This window comes from Astyanax mexicanus, chromosome 2, assembly GCF_023375975.1.
Source record: "Astyanax mexicanus isolate ESR-SI-001 chromosome 2, AstMex3_surface, whole genome shotgun sequence".
Classification (NCBI taxonomy): domain Eukaryota; kingdom Metazoa; phylum Chordata; class Actinopteri; order Characiformes; family Acestrorhamphidae; genus Astyanax; species Astyanax mexicanus.
In genome coordinates, this window is record NC_064409.1 from 43,784,730 (window position 1) to 43,808,625 (window position 23,896).

Genomic DNA, 23,896 nt, shown 5'->3' on the forward strand with positions numbered 1-23,896 from the left:
TGTGACACTGTGACATAGGCTTTCCCATGATGCACTGGGGTGCAGTTGAATTTTTAAATTTGATTAATAATTGAGGAATTGTGTATGAAGGATTTTTTCTGAGGTATTGTGGTGTTAGTTTGTGGTGAAATAGATGTTTTAGGGTTGTTGTTTTGCGTTTTTGGGTGTTTTTGGGTAATTCTGAGCAGTCACCATGAAGAAGTAAAGCGTGCTGGGACCGTGCTTTAAAAGGCCCCCGTCTCCCAGGCTCTAATGTATTGGCTCTGTAGTCATTACTAAACACTGGGAAACTGCTACTTGTCTAAAGTATGTGATATCAAAAACACAAGGGAAATCTAATGGGAAAAACTGGGTCTTCAGGGAAATAAGTCGAATTTATTTATTTATTATTTTTTTTTTTTCACTTTTTAATCTCTTTTACAAAAGTTTACTTATTTTACAATATCATCCTACTTTCAATAACATGTTTGTCATGAGCTCTTTAGTGAGTTATTTTAGCTCCTTTTTTGGCATTGGCTGTGAATTTACTGTGTACTTTTTAATATATAAAATAGGAACACACACTGACCCACACAGTGTCATGTGACACTGTGACATAGGCTTTCCCATGATGCACTGGGGTGCAGTTGAATTTTTAAATTTGATTAATAATTGAGGAATTGTGTATGAAGGATTTTTTCTGAGGTATTGTGGTGTTAGTTTGTGGTGAAATAGATGTTTTAGGGTTGTTGTTTTGCGTTTTTGGGTGTTTTTGGGTAATTCTGAGCAGTCACCATGAAGAAGTAAAGCGTGCTGGGACCGTGCTTTAAAAGGCCCCCGTCTCCCAGGCTCTAATGTATTGGCTCTGTAGTCATTACTAAACACTGGGAAACTGCTACTTGTCTAAAGTATGTGATATCAAAAACACAAGGGAAATCTAATGGGAAAAACTGGGTCTTCAGGGAAATAAGTCGAATTTATTTATTTATTATTTTTTTTTTTTCACTTTTTAATCTCTTTTACAAAAGTTTACTTATTTTACAATATCATCCTACTTTCAATAACATGTTTGTCATGAGCTCTTTAGTGAGTTATTTTAGCTCCTTTTTTGGCATTGGCTGTGTATTTACTGTGTACTTTTTAATATATAAAATAGGAACACACACTGACCCACACAGTGTCATGTGACACTGTGACATAGGCTTTCCCATGATGCACTGGGGTGCAGTTGAATTTTTAAATTTGATTAATAATTGAGGAATTGTGTATGAAGGATTTTTTCTGAGGTATTGTGGTGTTAGTTTGTGGTGAAATAGATGTTTTAGGGTTGTTGTTTTGCGTTTTTGGGTGTTTTTGGGTAATTCTGAGCAGTCACCATGAAGAAGTAAAGCGTGCTGGGACCGTGCTTTAAAAGGCCCCCGTCTCCCAGGCTCTAATGTATTGGCTCTGTAGTCATTACTAAACACTGGGAAACTGCTACTTGTCTAAAGTATGTGATATCAAAAACACAAGGGAAATCTAATGGGAAAAACTGGGTCTTCAGGGAAATAAGTCGAATTTATTTATTTATTATTTTTTTTTTTTTCACTTTTTAATCTCTTTTACAAAAGTTTACTTATTTTACAATATCATCCTACTTTCAATAACATGTTTGTCATGAGCTCTTTAGTGAGTTATTTTAGCTCCTTTTTTGGCATTGGCTGTGTATTTACTGTGTACTTTTTAATATATAAAATAGGAACACACACTGACCCACACAGTGTCATGTGACACTGTGACATAGGCTTTCCCATGATGCACTGGGGTGCAGTTGAATTTTTAAATTTGATTAATAATTGAGGAATTGTGTATGAAGGATTTTTTCTGAGGTATTGTGGTGTTAGTTTGTGGTGAAATAGATGTTTTAGGGTTGTTGTTTTGCGTTTTTGGGTGTTTTTGGGTAATTCTGAGCAGTCACCATGAAGAAGTAAAGCGTGCTGGGACCGTGCTTTAAAAGGCCCCCGTCTCCCAGGCTCTAATGTATTGGCTCTGTAGTCATTACTAAACACTGGGAAACTGCTACTTGTCTAAAGTATGTGATATCAAAAACACAAGGGAAATCTAATGGGAAAAACTGGGTCTTCAGGGAAATAAGTCGAATTTATTTATTTATTATTTTTTTTTTTTCACTTTTTAATCTCTTTTACAAAAGTTTACTTATTTTACAATATCATCCTACTTTCAATAACATGTTTGTCATGAGCTCTTTAGTGAGTTATTTTAGCTCCTTTTTTGGCATTGGCTGTGAATTTACTGTGTACTTTTTAATATATAAAATAGGAACACACACTGACCCACACAGTGTCATGTGACACTGTGACATAGGCTTTCCCATGATGCACTGGGGTGCAGTTGAATTTTTAAATTTGATTAATAATTGAGGAATTGTGTATGAAGGATTTTTTCTGAGGTATTGTGGTGTTAGTTTGTGGTGAAATACATGTTTTAGGGTTGTTGTTTTGCGTTTTTGGGTGTTTTTGGGTAATTCTGAGCAGTCACCATGAAGAAGTAAAGCGTGCTGGGACCGTGCTTTAAAAGGCCCCCGTCTCCCAGGCTCTAATGTATTGGCTCTGTAGTCATTACTAAACACTGGGAAACTGCTACTTGTCTAAAGTATGTGATATCAAAAACACAAGGGAAATCTAATGGGAAAAACTGGGTCTTCAGGGAAATAAGTCGAATTTATTTATTTATTATTTTTTTTTTTTTCACTTTTTAATCTCTTTTACAAAAGTTTACTTATTTTACAATATCATCCTACTTTCAATAACATGTTTGTCATGAGCTCTTTAGTGAGTTATTTTAGCTCCTTTTTTGGCATTGGCTGTGTATTTACTGTGTACTTTTTAATATATAAAATAGGAACACACACTGACCCACACAGTGTCATGTGACACTGTGACATAGGCTTTCCCATGATGCACTGGGGTGCAGTTGAATTTTTAAATTTGATTAATAATTGAGGAATTGTGTATGAAGGATTTTTTCTGAGGTATTGTGGTGTTAGTTTGTGGTGAAATAGATGTTTTAGGGTTGTTGTTTTGCGTTTTTGGGTGTTTTTGGGTAATTCTGAGCAGTCACCATGAAGAAGTAAAGCGTGCTGGGACCGTGCTTTAAAAGGCCCCCGTCTCCCAGGCTCTAATGTATTGGCTCTGTAGTCATTACTAAACACTGGGAAACTGCTACTTGTCTAAAGTATGTGATATCAAAAACACAAGGGAAATCTAATGGGAAAAACTGGGTCTTCAGGGAAATAAGTCGAATTTATTTATTTATTATTTTTTTTTTTTCACTTTTTAATCTCTTTTACAAAAGTTTACTTATTTTACAATATCATCCTACTTTCAATAACATGTTTGTCATGAGCTCTTTAGTGAGTTATTTTAGCTCCTTTTTTGGCATTGGCTGTGAATTTACTGTGTACTTTTTAATATATAAAATAGGAACACACACTGACCCACACAGTGTCATGTGACACTGTGACATAGGCTTTCCCATGATGCACTGGGGTGCAGTTGAATTTTTAAATTTGATTAATAATTGAGGAATTGTGTATGAAGGATTTTTTCTGAGGTATTGTGGTGTTAGTTTGTGGTGAAATACATGTTTTAGGGTTGTTGTTTTGCGTTTTTGGGTGTTTTTGGGTAATTCTGAGCAGTCACCATGAAGAAGTAAAGCGTGCTGGGACCGTGCTTTAAAAGGCCCCCGTCTCCCAGGCTCTAATGTATTGGCTCTGTAGTCATTACTAAACACTGGGAAACTGCTACTTGTCTAAAGTATGTGATATCAAAAACACAAGGGAAATCTAATGGGAAAAACTGGGTCTTCAGGGAAATAAGTCGAATTTATTTATTTATTTATTTATTTTTTTTCACTTTTTAATCTCTTTTACAAAAGTTTACTTATTTTACAATATCATCCTACTTTCAATAACATGTTTGTCATGAGCTCTTTAGTGAGTTATTTTAGCTCCTTTTTTGGCATTGGCTGTGTATTTACTGTGTACTTTTTAATATATAAAATAGGAACACACACTGACCCACACAGTGTCATGTGACACTGTGACATAGGCTTTCCCATGATGCACTGGGGTGCAGTTGAATTTTTAAATTTGATTAATAATTGAGGAATTGTGTATGAAGGATTTTTTCTGAGGTATTGTGGTGTTAGTTTGTGGTGAAATACATGTTTTAGGGTTGTTGTTTTGCGTTTTTGGGTGTTTTTGGGTAATTCTGAGCAGTCACCATGAAGAAGTAAAGCGTGCTGGGACCGTGCTTTAAAAGGCCCCCGTCTCCCAGGCTCTAATGTATTGGCTCTGTAGTCATTACTAAACACTGGGAAACTGCTACTTGTCTAAAGTATGTGATATCAAAAACACAAGGGAAATCTAATGGGAAAAACTGGGTCTTCAGGGAAATAAGTCGAATTTATTTATTTATTATTTTTTTTTTTTCACTTTTTAATCTCTTTTACAAAAGTTTACTTATTTTACAATATCATCCTACTTTCAATAACATGTTTGTCATAAGCTCTTTAGTGAGTTATTTTAGCTCCTTTTTTGGCATTGGCTGTGTATTTACTGTGTACTTTTTAATATATAAAATAGGAACACACACTGACCCACACAGTGTCATGTGACACTGTGACATAGGCTTTCCCATGATGCACTGGGGTGCAGTTGAATTTTTAAATTTGATTAATAATTGAGGAATTGTGTATGAAGGATTTTTTCTGAGGTATTGTGGTGTTAGTTTGTGGTGAAATAGATGTTTTAGGGTTGTTGTTTTGCGTTTTTGGGTGTTTTTGGGTAATTCTGAGCAGTCACCATGAAGAAGTAAAGCGTGCTGGGACCGTGCTTTAAAAGGCCCCCGTCTCCCAGGCTCTAATGTATTGGCTCTGTAGTCATTACTAAACACTGGGAAACTGCTACTTGTCTAAAGTATGTGATATCAAAAACACAAGGGAAATCTAATGGGAAAAACTGGGTCTTCAGGGAAATAAGTCGAATTTATTTATTTATTATTTTTTTTTTTTTTCACTTTTTAATCTCTTTTACAAAAGTTTACTTATTTTACAATATCATCCTACTTTCAATAACATGTTTGTCATGAGCTCTTTAGTGAGTTATTTTAGCTCCTTTTTTGGCATTGGCTGTGTATTTACTGTGTACTTTTTAATATATAAAATAGGAACACACACTGACCCACACAGTGTCATGTGACACTGTGACATAGGCTTTCCCATGATGCACTGGGGTGCAGTTGAATTTTTAAATTTGATTAATAATTGAGGAATTGTGTATGAAGGATTTTTTCTGAGGTATTGTGGTGTTAGTTTGTGGTGAAATAGATGTTTTAGGGTTGTTGTTTTGCGTTTTTGGGTGTTTTTGGGTAATTCTGAGCAGTCACCATGAAGAAGTAAAGCGTGCTGGGACCGTGCTTTAAAAGGCCCCCGTCTCCCAGGCTCTAATGTATTGGCTCTGTAGTCATTACTAAACACTGGGAAACTGCTACTTGTCTAAAGTATGTGATATCAAAAACACAAGGGAAATCTAATGGGAAAAACTGGGTCTTCAGGGAAATAAGTCGAATTTATTTATTTATTATTTTTTTTTTTTCACTTTTTAATCTCTTTTACAAAAGTTTACTTATTTTACAATATCATCCTACTTTCAATAACATGTTTGTCATGAGCTCTTTAGTGAGTTATTTTAGCTCCTTTTTTGGCATTGGCTGTGAATTTACTGTGTACTTTTTAATATATAAAATAGGAACACACACTGACCCACACAGTGTCATGTGACACTGTGACATAGGCTTTCCCATGATGCACTGGGGTGCAGTTGAATTTTTAAATTTGATTAATAATTGAGGAATTGTGTATGAAGGATTTTTTCTGAGGTATTGTGGTGTTAGTTTGTGGTGAAATACATGTTTTAGGGTTGTTGTTTTGCGTTTTTGGGTGTTTTTGGGTAATTCTGAGCAGTCACCATGAAGAAGTAAAGCGTGCTGGGACCGTGCTTTAAAAGGCCCCCGTCTCCCAGGCTCTAATGTATTGGCTCTGTAGTCATTACTAAACACTGGGAAACTGCTACTTGTCTAAAGTATGTGATATCAAAAACACAAGGGAAATCTAATGGGAAAAACTGGGTCTTCAGGGAAATAAGTCGAATTTATTTATTTATTATTTTTTTTTTTTCACTTTTTAATCTCTTTTACAAAAGTTTACTTATTTTACAATATCATCCTACTTTCAATAACATGTTTGTCATGAGCTCTTTAGTGAGTTATTTTAGCTCCTTTTTTGGCATTGGCTGTGTATTTACTGTGTACTTTTTAATATATAAAATAGGAACACACACTGACCCACACAGTGTCATGTGACACTGTGACATAGGCTTTCCCATGATGCACTGGGGTGCAGTTGAATTTTTAAATTTGATTAATAATTGAGGAATTGTGTATGAAGGATTTTTTCTGAGGTATTGTGGTGTTAGTTTGTGGTGAAATAGATGTTTTAGGGTTGTTGTTTTGCGTTTTTGGGTGTTTTTGGGTAATTCTGAGCAGTCACCATGAAGAAGTAAAGCGTGCTGGGACCGTGCTTTAAAAGGCCCCCGTCTCCCAGGCTCTAATGTATTGGCTCTGTAGTCATTACTAAACACTGGGAAACTGCTACTTGTCTAAAGTATGTGATATCAAAAACACAAGGGAAATCTAATGGGAAAAACTGGGTCTTCAGGGAAATAAGTCGAATTTATTTATTTATTATTTTTTTTTTTTTCACTTTTTAATCTCTTTTACAAAAGTTTACTTATTTTACAATATCATCCTACTTTCAATAACATGTTTGTCATGAGCTCTTTAGTGAGTTATTTTAGCTCCTTTTTTGGCATTGGCTGTGTATTTACTGTGTACTTTTTAATATATAAAATAGGAACACACACTGACCCACACAGTGTCATGTGACACTGTGACATAGGCTTTCCCATGATGCACTGGGGTGCAGTTGAATTTTTAAATTTGATTAATAATTGAGGAATTGTGTATGAAGGATTTTTTCTGAGGTATTGTGGTGTTAGTTTGTGGTGAAATAGATGTTTTAGGGTTGTTGTTTTGCGTTTTTGGGTGTTTTTGGGTAATTCTGAGCAGTCACCATGAAGAAGTAAAGCGTGCTGGGACCGTGCTTTAAAAGGCCCCCGTCTCCCAGGCTCTAATGTATTGGCTCTGTAGTCATTACTAAACACTGGGAAACTGCTACTTGTCTAAAGTATGTGATATCAAAAACACAAGGGAAATCTAATGGGAAAAACTGGGTCTTCAGGGAAATAAGTCGAATTTATTTATTTATTATTTTTTTTTTTTCACTTTTTAATCTCTTTTACAAAAGTTTACTTATTTTACAATATCATCCTACTTTCAATAACATGTTTGTCATGAGCTCTTTAGTGAGTTATTTTAGCTCCTTTTTTGGCATTGGCTGTGAATTTACTGTGTACTTTTTAATATATAAAATAGGAACACACACTGACCCACACAGTGTCATGTGACACTGTGACATAGGCTTTCCCATGATGCACTGGGGTGCAGTTGAATTTTTAAATTTGATTAATAATTGAGGAATTGTGTATGAAGGATTTTTTCTGAGGTATTGTGGTGTTAGTTTGTGGTGAAATACATGTTTTAGGGTTGTTGTTTTGCGTTTTTGGGTGTTTTTGGGTAATTCTGAGCAGTCACCATGAAGAAGTAAAGCGTGCTGGGACCGTGCTTTAAAAGGCCCCCGTCTCCCAGGCTCTAATGTATTGGCTCTGTAGTCATTACTAAACACTGGGAAACTGCTACTTGTCTAAAGTATGTGATATCAAAAACACAAGGGAAATCTAATGGGAAAAACTGGGTCTTCAGGGAAATAAGTCGAATTTATTTATTTATTTATTTATTTTTTTTCACTTTTTAATCTCTTTTACAAAAGTTTACTTATTTTACAATATCATCCTACTTTCAATAACATGTTTGTCATGAGCTCTTTAGTGAGTTATTTTAGCTCCTTTTTTGGCATTGGCTGTGTATTTACTGTGTACTTTTTAATATATAAAATAGGAACACACACTGACCCACACAGTGTCATGTGACACTGTGACATAGGCTTTCCCATGATGCACTGGGGTGCAGTTGAATTTTTAAATTTGATTAATAATTGAGGAATTGTGTATGAAGGATTTTTTCTGAGGTATTGTGGTGTTAGTTTGTGGTGAAATACATGTTTTAGGGTTGTTGTTTTGCGTTTTTGGGTGTTTTTGGGTAATTCTGAGCAGTCACCATGAAGAAGTAAAGCGTGCTGGGACCGTGCTTTAAAAGGCCCCCGTCTCCCAGGCTCTAATGTATTGGCTCTGTAGTCATTACTAAACACTGGGAAACTGCTACTTGTCTAAAGTATGTGATATCAAAAACACAAGGGAAATCTAATGGGAAAAACTGGGTCTTCAGGGAAATAAGTCGAATTTATTTATTTATTTATTTATTTTTTTTCACTTTTTAATCTCTTTTACAAAAGTTTACTTATTTTACAATATCATCCTACTTTCAATAACATGTTTGTCATGAGCTCTTTAGTGAGTTATTTTAGCTCCTTTTTTGGCATTGGCTGTGTATTTACTGTGTACTTTTTAATATATAAAATAGGAACACACACTGACCCACACAGTGTCATGTGACACTGTGACATAGGCTTTCCCATGATGCACTGGGGTGCAGTTGAATTTTTAAATTTGATTAATAATTGAGGAATTGTGTATGAAGGATTTTTTCTGAGGTATTGTGGTGTTAGTTTGTGGTGAAATACATGTTTTAGGGTTGTTGTTTTGCGTTTTTGGGTGTTTTTGGGTAATTCTGAGCAGTCACCATGAAGAAGTAAAGCGTGCTGGGACCGTGCTTTAAAAGGCCCCCGTCTCCCAGGCTCTAATGTATTGGCTCTGTAGTCATTACTAAACACTGGGAAACTGCTACTTGTCTAAAGTATGTGATATCAAAAACACAAGGGAAATCTAATGGGAAAAACTGGGTCTTCAGGGAAATAAGTCGAATTTATTTATTTATTATTTTTTTTTTTTCACTTTTTAATCTCTTTTACAAAAGTTTACTTATTTTACAATATCATCCTACTTTCAATAACATGTTTGTCATGAGCTCTTTAGTGAGTTATTTTAGCTCCTTTTTTGGCATTGGCTGTGTATTTACTGTGTACTTTTTAATATATAAAATAGGAACACACACTGACCCACACAGTGTCATGTGACACTGTGACATAGGCTTTCCCATGATGCACTGGGGTGCAGTTGAATTTTTAAATTTGATTAATAATTGAGGAATTGTGTATGAAGGATTTTTTCTGAGGTATTGTGGTGTTAGTTTGTGGTGAAATAGATGTTTTAGGGTTGTTGTTTTGCGTTTTTGGGTGTTTTTGGGTAATTCTGAGCAGTCACCATGAAGAAGTAAAGCGTGCTGGGACCGTGCTTTAAAAGGCCCCCGTCTCCCAGGCTCTAATGTATTGGCTCTGTAGTCATTACTAAACACTGGGAAACTGCTACTTGTCTAAAGTATGTGATATCAAAAACACAAGGGAAATCTAATGGGAAAAACTGGGTCTTCAGGGAAATAAGTCGAATTTATTTATTTATTATTTTTTTTTTTTTTCACTTTTTAATCTCTTTTACAAAAGTTTACTTATTTTACAATATCATCCTACTTTCAATAACATGTTTGTCATGAGCTCTTTAGTGAGTTATTTTAGCTCCTTTTTTGGCATTGGCTGTGTATTTACTGTGTACTTTTTAATATATAAAATAGGAACACACACTGACCCACACAGTGTCATGTGACACTGTGACATAGGCTTTCCCATGATGCACTGGGGTACAGTTGAATTTTTAAATTTGATTAATAATTGAGGAATTGTGTATGAAGGATTTTTTCTGAGGTATTGTGGTGTTAGTTTGTGGTGAAATAGATGTTTTAGGGTTGTTGTTTTGCGTTTTTGGGTGTTTTTGGGTAATTCTGAGCAGTCACCATGAAGAAGTAAAGCGTGCTGGGACCGTGCTTTAAAAGGCCCCCGTCTCCCAGGCTCTAATGTATTGGCTCTGTAGTCATTACTAAACACTGGGAAACTGCTACTTGTCTAAAGTATGTGATATCAAAAACACAAGGGAAATCTAATGGGAAAAACTGGGTCTTCAGGGAAATAAGTCGAATTTATTTATTTATTATTTTTTTTTTTTCACTTTTTAATCTCTTTTACAAAAGTTTACTTATTTTACAATATCATCCTACTTTCAATAACATGTTTGTCATGAGCTCTTTAGTGAGTTATTTTAGCTCCTTTTTTGGCATTGGCTGTGTATTTACTGTGTACTTTTTAATATATAAAATAGGAACACACACTGACCCACACAGTGTCATGTGACACTGTGACATAGGCTTTCCCATGATGCACTGGGGTGCAGTTGAATTTTTAAATTTGATTAATAATTGAGGAATTGTGTATGAAGGATTTTTTCTGAGGTATTGTGGTGTTAGTTTGTGGTGAAATACATGTTTTAGGGTTGTTGTTTTGCGTTTTTGGGTGTTTTTGGGTAATTCTGAGCAGTCACCATGAAGAAGTAAAGCGTGCTGGGACCGTGCTTTAAAAGGCCCCCGTCTCCCAGGCTCTAATGTATTGGCTCTGTAGTCATTACTAAACACTGGGAAACTGCTACTTGTCTAAAGTATGTGATATCAAAAACACAAGGGAAATCTAATGGGAAAAACTGGGTCTTCAGGGAAATAAGTCGAATTTATTTATTTATTTATTTATTTTTTTTCACTTTTTAATCTCTTTTACAAAAGTTTACTTATTTTACAATATCATCCTACTTTCAATAACATGTTTGTCATGAGCTCTTTAGTGAGTTATTTTAGCTCCTTTTTTGGCATTGGCTGTGTATTTACTGTGTACTTTTTAATATATAAAATAGGAACACACACTGACCCACACAGTGTCATGTGACACTGTGACATAGGCTTTCCCATGATGCACTGGGGTGCAGTTGAATTTTTAAATTTGATTAATAATTGAGGAATTGTGTATGAAGGATTTTTTCTGAGGTATTGTGGTGTTAGTTTGTGGTGAAATACATGTTTTAGGGTTGTTGTTTTGCGTTTTTGGGTGTTTTTGGGTAATTCTGAGCAGTCACCATGAAGAAGTAAAGCGTGCTGGGACCGTGCTTTAAAAGGCCCCCGTCTCCCAGGCTCTAATGTATTGGCTCTGTAGTCATTACTAAACACTGGGAAACTGCTACTTGTCTAAAGTATGTGATATCAAAAACACAAGGGAAATCTAATGGGAAAAACTGGGTCTTCAGGGAAATAAGTCGAATTTATTTATTTATTATTTTTTTTTTTTCACTTTTTAATCTCTTTTACAAAAGTTTACTTATTTTACAATATCATCCTACTTTCAATAACATGTTTGTCATGAGCTCTTTAGTGAGTTATTTTAGCTCCTTTTTTGGCATTGGCTGTGTATTTACTGTGTACTTTTTAATATATAAAATAGGAACACACACTGACCCACACAGTGTCATGTGACACTGTGACATAGGCTTTCCCATGATGCACTGGGGTGCAGTTGAATTTTTAAATTTGATTAATAATTGAGGAATTGTGTATGAAGGATTTTTTCTGAGGTATTGTGGTGTTAGTTTGTGGTGAAATAGATGTTTTAGGGTTGTTGTTTTGCGTTTTTGGGTGTTTTTGGGTAATTCTGAGCAGTCACCATGAAGAAGTAAAGCGTGCTGGGACCGTGCTTTAAAAGGCCCCCGTCTCCCAGGCTCTAATGTATTGGCTCTGTAGTCATTACTAAACACTGGGAAACTGCTACTTGTCTAAAGTATGTGATATCAAAAACACAAGGGAAATCTAATGGGAAAAACTGGGTCTTCAGGGAAATAAGTCGAATTTATTTATTTATTATTTTTTTTTTTTTTCACTTTTTAATCTCTTTTACAAAAGTTTACTTATTTTACAATATCATCCTACTTTCAATAACATGTTTGTCATGAGCTCTTTAGTGAGTTATTTTAGCTCCTTTTTTGGCATTGGCTGTGTATTTACTGTGTACTTTTTAATATATAAAATAGGAACACACACTGACCCACACAGTGTCATGTGACACTGTGACATAGGCTTTCCCATGATGCACTGGGGTACAGTTGAATTTTTAAATTTGATTAATAATTGAGGAATTGTGTATGAAGGATTTTTTCTGAGGTATTGTGGTGTTAGTTTGTGGTGAAATAGATGTTTTAGGGTTGTTGTTTTGCGTTTTTGGGTGTTTTTGGGTAATTCTGAGCAGTCACCATGAAGAAGTAAAGCGTGCTGGGACCGTGCTTTAAAAGGCCCCCGTCTCCCAGGCTCTAATGTATTGGCTCTGTAGTCATTACTAAACACTGGGAAACTGCTACTTGTCTAAAGTATGTGATATCAAAAACACAAGGGAAATCTAATGGGAAAAACTGGGTCTTCAGGGAAATAAGTCGAATTTATTTATTTATTATTTTTTTTTTTTCACTTTTTAATCTCTTTTACAAAAGTTTACTTATTTTACAATATCATCCTACTTTCAATAACATGTTTGTCATGAGCTCTTTAGTGAGTTATTTTAGCTCCTTTTTTGGCATTGGCTGTGAATTTACTGTGTACTTTTTAATATATAAAATAGGAACACACACTGACCCACACAGTGTCATGTGACACTGTGACATAGGCTTTCCCATGATGCACTGGGGTGCAGTTGAATTTTTAAATTTGATTAATAATTGAGGAATTGTGTATGAAGGATTTTTTCTGAGGTATTGTGGTGTTAGTTTGTGGTGAAATACATGTTTTAGGGTTGTTGTTTTGCGTTTTTGGGTGTTTTTGGGTAATTCTGAGCAGTCACCATGAAGAAGTAAAGCGTGCTGGGACCGTGCTTTAAAAGGCCCCCGTCTCCCAGGCTCTAATGTATTGGCTCTGTAGTCATTACTAAACACTGGGAAACTGCTACTTGTCTAAAGTATGTGATATCAAAAACACAAGGGAAATCTAATGGGAAAAACTGGGTCTTCAGGGAAATAAGTCGAATTTATTTATTTATTATTTTTTTTTTTTCACTTTTTAATCTCTTTTACAAAAGTTTACTTATTTTACAATATCATCCTACTTTCAATAACATGTTTGTCATGAGCTCTTTAGTGAGTTATTTTAGCTCCTTTTTTGGCATTGGCTGTGTATTTACTGTGTACTTTTTAATATATAAAATAGGAACACACACTGACCCACACAGTGTCATGTGACACTGTGACATAGGCTTTCCCATGATGCACTGGGGTGCAGTTGAATTTTTAAATTTGATTAATAATTGAGGAATTGTGTATGAAGGATTTTTTCTGAGGTATTGTGGTGTTAGTTTGTGGTGAAATAGATGTTTTAGGGTTGTTGTTTTGCGTTTTTGGGTGTTTTTGGGTAATTCTGAGCAGTCACCATGAAGAAGTAAAGCGTGCTGGGACCGTGCTTTAAAAGGCCCCCGTCTCCCAGGCTCTAATGTATTGGCTCTGTAGTCATTACTAAACACTGGGAAACTGCTACTTGTCTAAAGTATGTGATATCAAAAACACAAGGGAAATCTAATGGGAAAAACTGGGTCTTCAGGGAAATAAGTCGAATTTATTTATTTATTATTTTTTTTTTTTCACTTTTTAATCTCTTTTACAAAAGTTTACTTATTTTACAATATCATCCTACTTTCAATAACATGTTTGTCATGAGCTCTTTAGTGAGTTATTTTAGCTCCTTTTTTGGCATTGGCTGTGTATTTACTGTGTACTTTTTAATATATAAAATAGGAACACACACTGACCCACACAGTGTCATGTGACACTGTGACATAGGCTTTCCCATGATGCACTGGGGTGCAGTTGAATTTTTAAATTTGATTAATAATTGAGGAATTGTGTATGAAGGATTTTTTCTGAGGTATTGTGGTGTTAGTTTGTGGTGAAATACATGTTTTAGGGTTGTTGTTTTGCGTTTTTGGGTGTTTTGGGGTAATTCTGAGCAGTCACCATGAAGAAGTAAAGCGTGCTGGGACCGTGCTTTAAAAGGTCCCCGTCTCCCAGGCTCTAATGTATTGGCTCTGTAGTCATTACTAAACACTGGGAAACTGCTACTTGTCTAAAGTATGTGATATCAAAAACACAAGGGAAATCTAATGGGAAAAACTGGGTCTTCAGGGAAATAAGTCGAATTTATTTATTTATTATTATTTTTTTTTCACTTTTTAATCTCTTTTACAAAAGTTTACTTATTTTACAATATCATCCTACTTTCAATAACATGTTTGTCATGAGCTCTTTAGTGAGTTATTTTAGCTCCTTTTTTGGCATTGGCTGTGTATTTACTGTGTACTTTTTAATATATAAAATAGGAACACACACTGACCCACACAGTGTCATGTGACACTGTGACATAGGCTTTCCCATGATGCACTGGGGTGCAGTTGAATTTTTAAATTTGATTAATAATTGAGGAATTGTGTATGAAGGATTTTTTCTGAGGTATTGTGGTGTTAGTTTGTGGTGAAATACATGTTTTAGGGTTGTTGTTTTGCGTTTTTGGGTGTTTTTGGGTAATTCTGAGCAGTCACCATGAAGAAGTAAAGCGTGCTGGGACCGTGCTTTAAAAGGCCCCCGTCTCCCAGGCTCTAATGTATTGGCTCTGTAGTCATTACTAAACACTGGGAAACTGCTACTTGTCTAAAGTATGTGATATCAAAAACACAAGGGAAATCTAATGGGAAAAACTGGGTCTTCAGGGAAATAAGTCGAATTTATTTATTTATTTATTTATTTTTTTTTCACTTTTTAATCTCTTTTACAAAAGTTTACTTATTTTACAATATCATCCTACTTTCAATAACATGTTTGTCATGAGCTCTTTAGTGAGTTATTTTAGCTCCTTTTTTGGCATTGGCTGTGTATTTACTGTGTACTTTTTAATATATAAAATAGGAACACACACTGACCCACACAGTGTCATGTGACACTGTGACATAGGCTTTCCCATGATGCACTGGGGTGCAGTTGAATTTTTAAATTTGATTAATAATTGAGGAATTGTGTATGAAGGATTTTTTCTGAGGTATTGTGGTGTTAGTTTGTGGTGAAATACATGTTTTAGGGTTGTTGTTTTGCGTTTTTGGGTGTTTTTGGGTAATTCTGAGCAGTCACCATGAAGAAGTAAAGCGTGCTGGGACCGTGCTTTAAAAGGCCCCCGTCTCCCAGGCTCTAATGTATTGGCTCTGTAGTCATTACTAAACACTGGGAAACTGCTACTTGTCTAAAGTATGTGATATCAAAAACACAAGGGAAATCTAATGGGAAAAACTGGGTCTTCAGGGAAATAAGTCGAATTTATTTATTTATTATTTTTTTTTTTTTTCACTTTTTAATCTCTTTTACAAAAGTTTACTTATTTTACAATATCATCCTACTTTCAATAACATGTTTGTCATGAGCTCTTTAGTGAGTTATTTTAGCTCCTTTTTTGGCATTGGCTGTGTATTTACTGTGTACTTTTTAATATATAAAATAGGAACACACACTGACCCACACAGTGTCATGTGACACTGTGACATAGGCTTTCCCATGATGCACTGGGGTGCAGTTGAATTTTTAAATTTGATTAATAATTGAGGAATTGTGTATGAAGGATTTTTTCTGAGGTATTGTGGTGTTAGTTTGTGGTGAAATAGATGTTTTAGGGTTGTTGTTTTGCGTTTTTGGGTGTTTTTGGGTAATTCTGAGCAGTCACCATGAAGAAGTAAAGCGTGCTGGGACCGTGCTTTAAAAGGCCCCCGTCTCCCAGGCTCTAATGTATTGGCTCTGTAGTCATTACTAAACACTGGGAAACTGCTACTTGTCTAAAGTATGTGATATCAAAAACACAAGGGAAATCTAATGGGAAAAACTGGGTCTTCAGGGAAATAAGTCGAATTTATTTATTTATTATTTTTTTTTTTTCACTTTTTAATCTCTTTTACAAAAGTTTACTTATTTTACAATATCATCCTACTTTCAATAACATGTTTGTCATGAGCTCTTTAGTGAGTTATTTTAGCTCCTTTTTTGGCATTGGCTGTGAATTTACTGTGTACTTTTTAATATATAAAATAGGAACACACACTGACCCACACAGTGTCATGTGACACTGTGACATAGGCTTTCCCATGATGCACTGGGGTGCAGTTGAATTTTTAAATTTGATTAATAATTGAGGAATTGTGTATGAAGGATTTTTTCTGAGGTATTGTGGTGTTAGTTTGTGGTGAAATACATGTTTTAGGGTTGTTGTTTTGCGTTTTTGGGTGTTTTTGGGTAATTCTGAGCAGTCACCATGAAGAAGTAAAGCGTGCTGGGACCGTGCTTTAAAAGGCCCCCGTCTCCCAGGCTCTAATGTATTGGCTCTGTAGTCATTACTAAACACTGGGAAACTGCTACTTGTCTAAAGTATGTGATATCAAAAACACAAGGGAAATCTAATGGGAAAAACTGGGTCTTCAGGGAAATAAGTTGAATTTATTTATTTTATTTTTTTTTTTTTTTCACTTTTTAATCTCTTTTACAAAAGTTTACTTATTTTACAATATCATCCTACTTTCAATAACATGTTTGTCATGAGCTCTTTAGTGAGTTATTTTAGCTCCTTTTTTGGCATTGGCTGTGTATTTACTGTGTACTTTTTAATATATAAAATAGGAACACACACTGACCCACACAGTGTCATGTGACACTGTGACATAGGCTTTCCCATGATGCACTGGGGTGCAGTTGAATTTTTAAATTTGATTAATAATTGAGGAATTGTGTATGAAGGATTTTTTCTGAGGTATTGTGGTGTTAGTTTGTGGTGAAATACATGTTTTAGGGTTGTTGTTTTGCGTTTTTGGGTGTTTTTGGGTAATTCTGAGCAGTCACCATGAAGAAGTAAAGTGTGCTGGGACCGTGCTTTAAAAGGCCCCCGTCTCCCAGGCTCTAATGTATTGGCTCTGTAGTCATTACTAAACACTGGGAAACTGCTACTTGTCTAAAGTATGTGATATCAAAAACACAAGGGAAATCTAATGGGAAAAACTGGGTCTTCAGGGAAATAAGTCGAATTTATTTATTTATTTATTTTTTTTTTTTTTCACTTTTTAATCTCTTTTACAAAAGTTTACTTATTTTACAATATCATCCTACTTTCAATAACATGTTTGTCATGAGCTCTTTAGTGAGTTATTTTAGCTCCTTTTTTGGCATTGGCTGTGTATTTACTGTGTACTTTTTAATATATAAAATAGGAACACACACTGACCCACACAGTGTCATGTGACACTGTGACATAGGCTTTCCCATGATGCACTGGGGTGCAGTTGAATTTTTAAATTTGATTAATAATTGAGGAATTGTGTATGAAGGATTTTTTCTGAGGTATTGTGGTGTTAGTTTGTGGTGAAATACATGTTTTAGGGTTGTTGTTTTGCGTTTTTGGGTGTTTTTGGGTAATTCTGAGCAGTCACCATGAAGAAGTAAAGCGTGCTGGGACCGTGCTTTAAAAGGCCCCCGTCTCCCAGGCTCTAATGTATTGGCTCTGTAGTCATTACTAAACACTGGGAAACTGCTACTTGTCTAAAGTATGTGATATCAAAAACACAAGGGAAATCTAATGGGAAAAACTGGGTCTTCAGGGAAATAAGTCGAATTTATTTATTTATTTATTTATTTTTTTCACTTTTTAATCTCTTTTACAAAAGTTTACTTATTTTACAATATCATCCTACTTTCAATAACATGTTTGTCATGAGCTCTTTAGTGAGTTATTTTAGCTCCTTTTTGGCATTGGCTGTGTATTTACTGTGTACTTTTTAATATATAAAATAGGAACACACACTGACCCACACAGTGTCATGTGACACTGTGACATAGGCTTTCCCATGATGCACTGGGGTGCAGTTGAATTTTTAAATTTGATTAATAATTGAGGAATTGTGTATGAAGGATTTTTTCTGAGGTATTGTGGTGTTAGTTTGTGGTGAAATACATGTTTTAGGGTTGTTGTTTTGCGTTTTTGGGTGTTTTTGGGTAATTCTGAGCAGTCACCATGAAGAAGTAAAGCGTGCTGGGACCGTGCTTTAAAAGGCCCCCGTCTCCCAGGCTCTAATGTATTGGCTCTGTAGTCATTACTAAACACCGGGAAACTGCTACTTGTCTAAAGTATGTGATATCAAAAACACAAGGGAAATCTAATGGGAAAAACTGGGTCTTCAGGGAAATAAGTTGAATTTATTTATTTTATTTTTTTTTTTTTTTTCACTTTTTAATCTCTTTTACAAAAGTTTACTTATTTTACAATATCATCCTACTTTCAATAACATGTTTGTCATGAGCTCTTTAGTGAGTTATTTTAGCTCCTTTTTTGGCATTGGCTGTGTATTTACTGTGTACTTTTTAATATATAAAATAGGAACACACACTGACCCACACAGTGTCATGTGACACTGTGACATAGGCTTTCCCATGATGCACTGGGGTGCAGTTGAATTTTTAAATTTGATTAATAATTGAGGAATTGTGTATGAAGGATTTTTTCTGAGGTATTGTGGTGTTAGTTTGTGGTGAAATAGATGTTTTAGGGTTGTTGTTTTGCGTTTTTGGGTGTTTTTGGGTAATTCTGGGCAGTCACCATGAAGAAGTAAAGCGTGCTGGGACCGTGCTTTAAAAGGCCCCCGTCTCCCAGGCTCTAATGTATTGGCTCTGTAGTCATTACTAAACACTGGGAAACTGCTACTTGTCTAAAGTATGTGATATCAAAAACACAAGGGAAATCTAATGGGAAAAACTGGGTCTTCAGGGAAATAAGTCGAATTTATTTATTTATTATTTTTTTTTTTTTCACTTTTTAATCTCTTTTACAAAAGTTTACTTATTTTACAATATCATCCTACTTTCAATAACATGTTTGTCATGAGCTCTTTAGTGAGTTATTTTAGCTCCTTTTTTGGCATTGGCTGTGTATTTACTGTGTACTTTTTAATATATAAAATAGGAACACACACTGACCCACACAGTGTCATGTGACACTGTGACATAGGCTTTCCCATGATGCACTGGGGTGCAGTTGAATTTTTAAATTTGATTAATAATTGAGGAATTGTGTATGAAGGATTTTTTCTGAGGTATTGTGGTGTTAGTTTGTGGTGAAATACATGTTTTAGGGTTGTTGTTTTGCGTTTTTGGGTGTTTTTGGGTAATTCTGAGCAGTCACCATGAAGAAGTAAAGCGTGCTGGGACCGTGCTTTAAAAGGCCCCCGTCTCCCAGGCTCTAATGTATTGGCTCTGTAGTCATTACTAAACACTGGGAAACTGCTACTTGTCTAAAGTATGTGATATCAAAAACACAAGGGAAATCTAATGGGAAAAACTGGGTCTTCAGGGAAATAAGTTGAATTTATTTTTTTATTTTTTTTTTTTTTTCACTTTTTAATCTCTTTTACAAAAGTTTACTTATTTTACAATATCATCCTACTTTCAATAACATGTTTGTCATGAGCTCTTTAGTGAGTTATTTTAGCTCCTTTTTTGGCATTGGCTGTGTATTTACTGTGTACTTTTTAATATATAAAATAGGAACACACACTGACCCACACAGTGTCATGTGACACTGTGACATAGGCTTTCCCATGATGCACTGGGGTGCAGTTGAATTTTTAAATTTGATTAATAATTGAGGAATTGTGTATGAAGGATTTTTTCTGAGGTATTGTGGTGTTAGTTTGTGGTGAAATACATGTTTTAGGGTTGTTGTTTTGCGTTTTTGGGTGTTTTTGGGTAATTCTGAGCAGTCACCATGAAGAAGTAAAGCGTGCTGGGACCGTGCTTTAAAAGGCCCCCGTCTCCCAGGCTCTAATGTATTGGCTCTGTAGTCATTACTAAACACTGGGAAACTGCTACTTGTCTAAAGTATGTGATATCAAAAACACAAGGGAAATCTAATGGGAAAAACTGGGTCTTCAGGGAAATAAGTCGAATTTATTTATTTATTTATTTTTTTTTTTTTTCACTTTTTAATCTCTTTTACAAAAGTTTACTTATTTTACAATATCATCCTACTTTCAATAACATGTTTGTCATGAGCTCTTTAGTGAGTTATTTTAGCTCCTTTTTTGGCATTGGCTGTGTATTTACTGTGTACTTTTTAATATATAAAATAGGAACACACACTGACCCACACAGTGTCATGTGACACTGTGACATAGGCTTTCCCATGATGCACTGGGGTGCAGTTGAATTTTTAAATTTGATTAATAATTGAGGAATTGTGTATGAAGGATTTTTTCTGAGGTATTGTGGTGTTAGTTTGTGGTGAAATACATGTTGTAGGGTTGTTGTTTTGCGTTTTTGGGTGTTTTTGGGTAATTCTGAGCAGTCACCATGAAGAAGTAAAGCGTGCTGGGACCGTGCTTTAAAAGGCCCCCGTCTCCCAGGCTCTAATGTATTGGCTCTGTAGTCATTACTAAACACTGGGAAACTGCTACTTGTCTAAAGTATGTGATATCAAAAACACAAGGGAAATCTAATGGGAAAAACTGGGTCTTCAGGGAAATAAGTCGAATTTATTTATTTATTTATTTATTTTTTTTTTCACTTTTTAATCTCTTTTACAAAAGTTTACTTATTTTACAATATCATCCTACTTTCAATAACATGTTTGTCATGAGCTCTTTAGTGAGTTATTTTAGCTCCTTTTTGGCATTGGCTGTGTATTTACTGTGTACTTTTTAATATATAAAATAGGAACACACACTGACCCACACAGTGTCATGTGACACTGTGACATAGGCTTTCCCATGATGCACTGGGGTGCAGTTGAATTTTTAAATTTGATTAATAATTGAGGAATTGTGTATGAAGGATTTTTTCTGAGGTATTGTGGTGTTAGTTTGTGGTGAAATACATGTTTTAGGGTTGTTGTTTTGCGTTTTTGGGTGTTTTTGGGTAATTCTGAGCAGTCACCATGAAGAAGTAAAGCGTGCTGGGACCGTGCTTTAAAAGGCCCCCGTCTCCCAGGCTCTAATGTATTGGCTCTGTAGTCATTACTAAACACTGGGAAACTGCTACTTGTCTAAAGTATGTGATATCAAAAACACAAGGGAAATCTAATGGGAAAAACTGGGTCTTCAGGGAAATAAGTCGAATTTATTTATTTATTTATTTATTTTTTTCACTTTTTAATCTCTTTTACAAAAGTTTACTTATTTTACAATATCATCCTACTTTCAATAACATGTTTGTCATGAGCTCTTTAGTGAGTTATTTTAGCTCCTTTTTGGCATTGGCTGTGTATTTACTGTGTACTTTTTAATATATAAAATAGGAACACACACTGACCCACACAGTGTCATGTGACACTGTGACATAGGCTTTCCCATGATGCACTGGGGTGCAGTTGAATTTTTAAATTTGATTAATAATTGAGGAATTGTGTATGAAGGATTTTTTCTGAGGTATTGTGGTGTTAGTTTGTGGTGAAATACATGTTTTAGGGTTGTTGTTTTGCGTTTTTGGGTGTTTTTGGGTAATTCTGAGCAGTCACCATGAAGAAGTAAAGCGTGCTGGGACCGTGCTTTAAAAGGCCCCCGTCTCCCAGGCTCTAATGTATTGGCTCTGTAGTCATTACTAAACACTGGGAAACTGCTACTTGTCTAAAGTATGTGATATCAAAAACACAAGGGAAATCTAATGGGAAAAACTGGGTCTTCAGGGAAATAAGTCAAATTTATTTATTTATTATTTTTTTTTTTTTCACTTTTTAATCTCTTTTACAAAAGTTTACTTATTTTACAATATCATCCTACTTTCAATAACATGTTTGTCATGAGCTCTTTAGTGAGTTATTTTAGCTCCTTTTTGGCATTGGCTGTGTATTTACTGTGTACTTTTTAATATATAAAATAGGAACACACACTGACCCACACAGTGTCATGTGACACTGTGACATAGGCTTTCCCATGATGCACTGGGGTGCAGTTGAATTTTTAAATTTGATTAATAATTGAGGAATTGTGTATGAAGGATTTTTTCTGAGGTATTGTGGTGTTAGTTTGTGGTGAAATACATGTTTTAGGGTTGTTGTTTTGCGTTTTTGGGTGTTTTTGGGTAATTCTGAGCAGTCACCATGAAGAAGTAAAGCGTGCTGGGACCGTGCTTTAAAAGGCCCCCGTCTCCCAGGCTCTAATGTATTGGCTCTGTAGTCATTACTAAACACTGGGAAACTGCTACTTGTCTAAAGTATGTGATATCAAAAACACAAGGGAAATCTAATGGGAAAAACTGGGTCTTCAGGGAAATAAGTCGAATTTATTTATTTATTATTATTTTTTTTTTTCACTTTTTAATCTCTTTTACAAAAGTTTACTATTTTACAATATCATCCTACTTTCAATAACATGTTTGTCATGAGCTCTTTAGTGAGTTATTTTAGCTCCTTTTTTGGCATTGGCTGTGTATTTACTGTGTACTTTTTAATATATAAAATAGGAACACACACTGACCCACACAGTGTCATGTGACACTGTGACATAGGCTTTCCCATGATGCACTGGGGTGCAGTTGAATTTTTAAATTTGATTAATAATTGAGGAATTGTGTATGAAGGATTTTTTCTGAGGTATTGTGGTGTTAGTTTGTGGTGAAATAGATGTTTTAGGGTTGTTGTTTTGCGTTTTTGGGTGTTTTTGGGTAATTCTGAGCAGTCACCATGAAGAAGTAAAGCGTGCTTTAAAAGGCCCCCGTCTCCCAGGCTCTAATGTATTGGCTCTGTAGTCATTACTAAACACTGGGAAACTGCTACTTGTCTAAAGTATGTGATATCAAAAACACAAGGGAAATCTAATGGGAAAAACTGGGTCTTCAGGGAAATAAGTCGAATTTATTTATTTATTTATTTTTTTTTTTTTTCACTTTTTAATCTCTTTTACAAAAGTTTACTTATTTTACAATATCATCCTACTTTCAATAACATGTTTGTCATGAGCTCTTTAGTGAGTTATTTTAGCTCCTTTTTTGGCATTGGCTGTGTATTTACTGTGTACTTTTTAATATATAAAATAGGAACACACACTGACCCACACAGTGTCATGTGACACTGTGACATAGGCTTTCCCATGATGCACTGGGGTGCAGTTGAATTTTTAAATTTGATTAATAATTGAGGAATTGTGTATGAAGGATTTTTTCTGAGGTATTGTGGTGTTAGTTTGTGGTGAAATACATGTTGTAGGGTTGTTGTTTTGCGTTTTTGGGTGTTTTTGGGTAATTCTGAGCAGTCACCATGAAGAAGTAAAGCGTGCTGGGACCGTGCTTTAAAAGGCCCCCGTCTCCCAGGCTCTAATGTATTGGCTCTGTAGTCATTACTAAACACTGGGAAACTGCTACTTGTCTAAAGTATGTGATATCAAAAACACAAGGGAAATCTAATGGGAAAAACTGGGTCTTCAGGGAAATAAGTCGAATTTATTTATTTATTTATTTATTTTTTTTTTCACTTTTTAATCTCTTTTACAAAAGTTTACTTATTTTACAATATCATCCTACTTTCAATAACATGTTTGTCATGAGCTCTTTAGTGAGTTATTTTAGCTCCTTTTTGGCATTGGCTGTGTATTTACTGTGTACTTTTTAATATATAAAATAGGAACACACACTGACCCACACAGTGTCATGTGACACTGTGACATAGGCTTTCCCATGATGCACTGGGGTGCAGTTGAATTT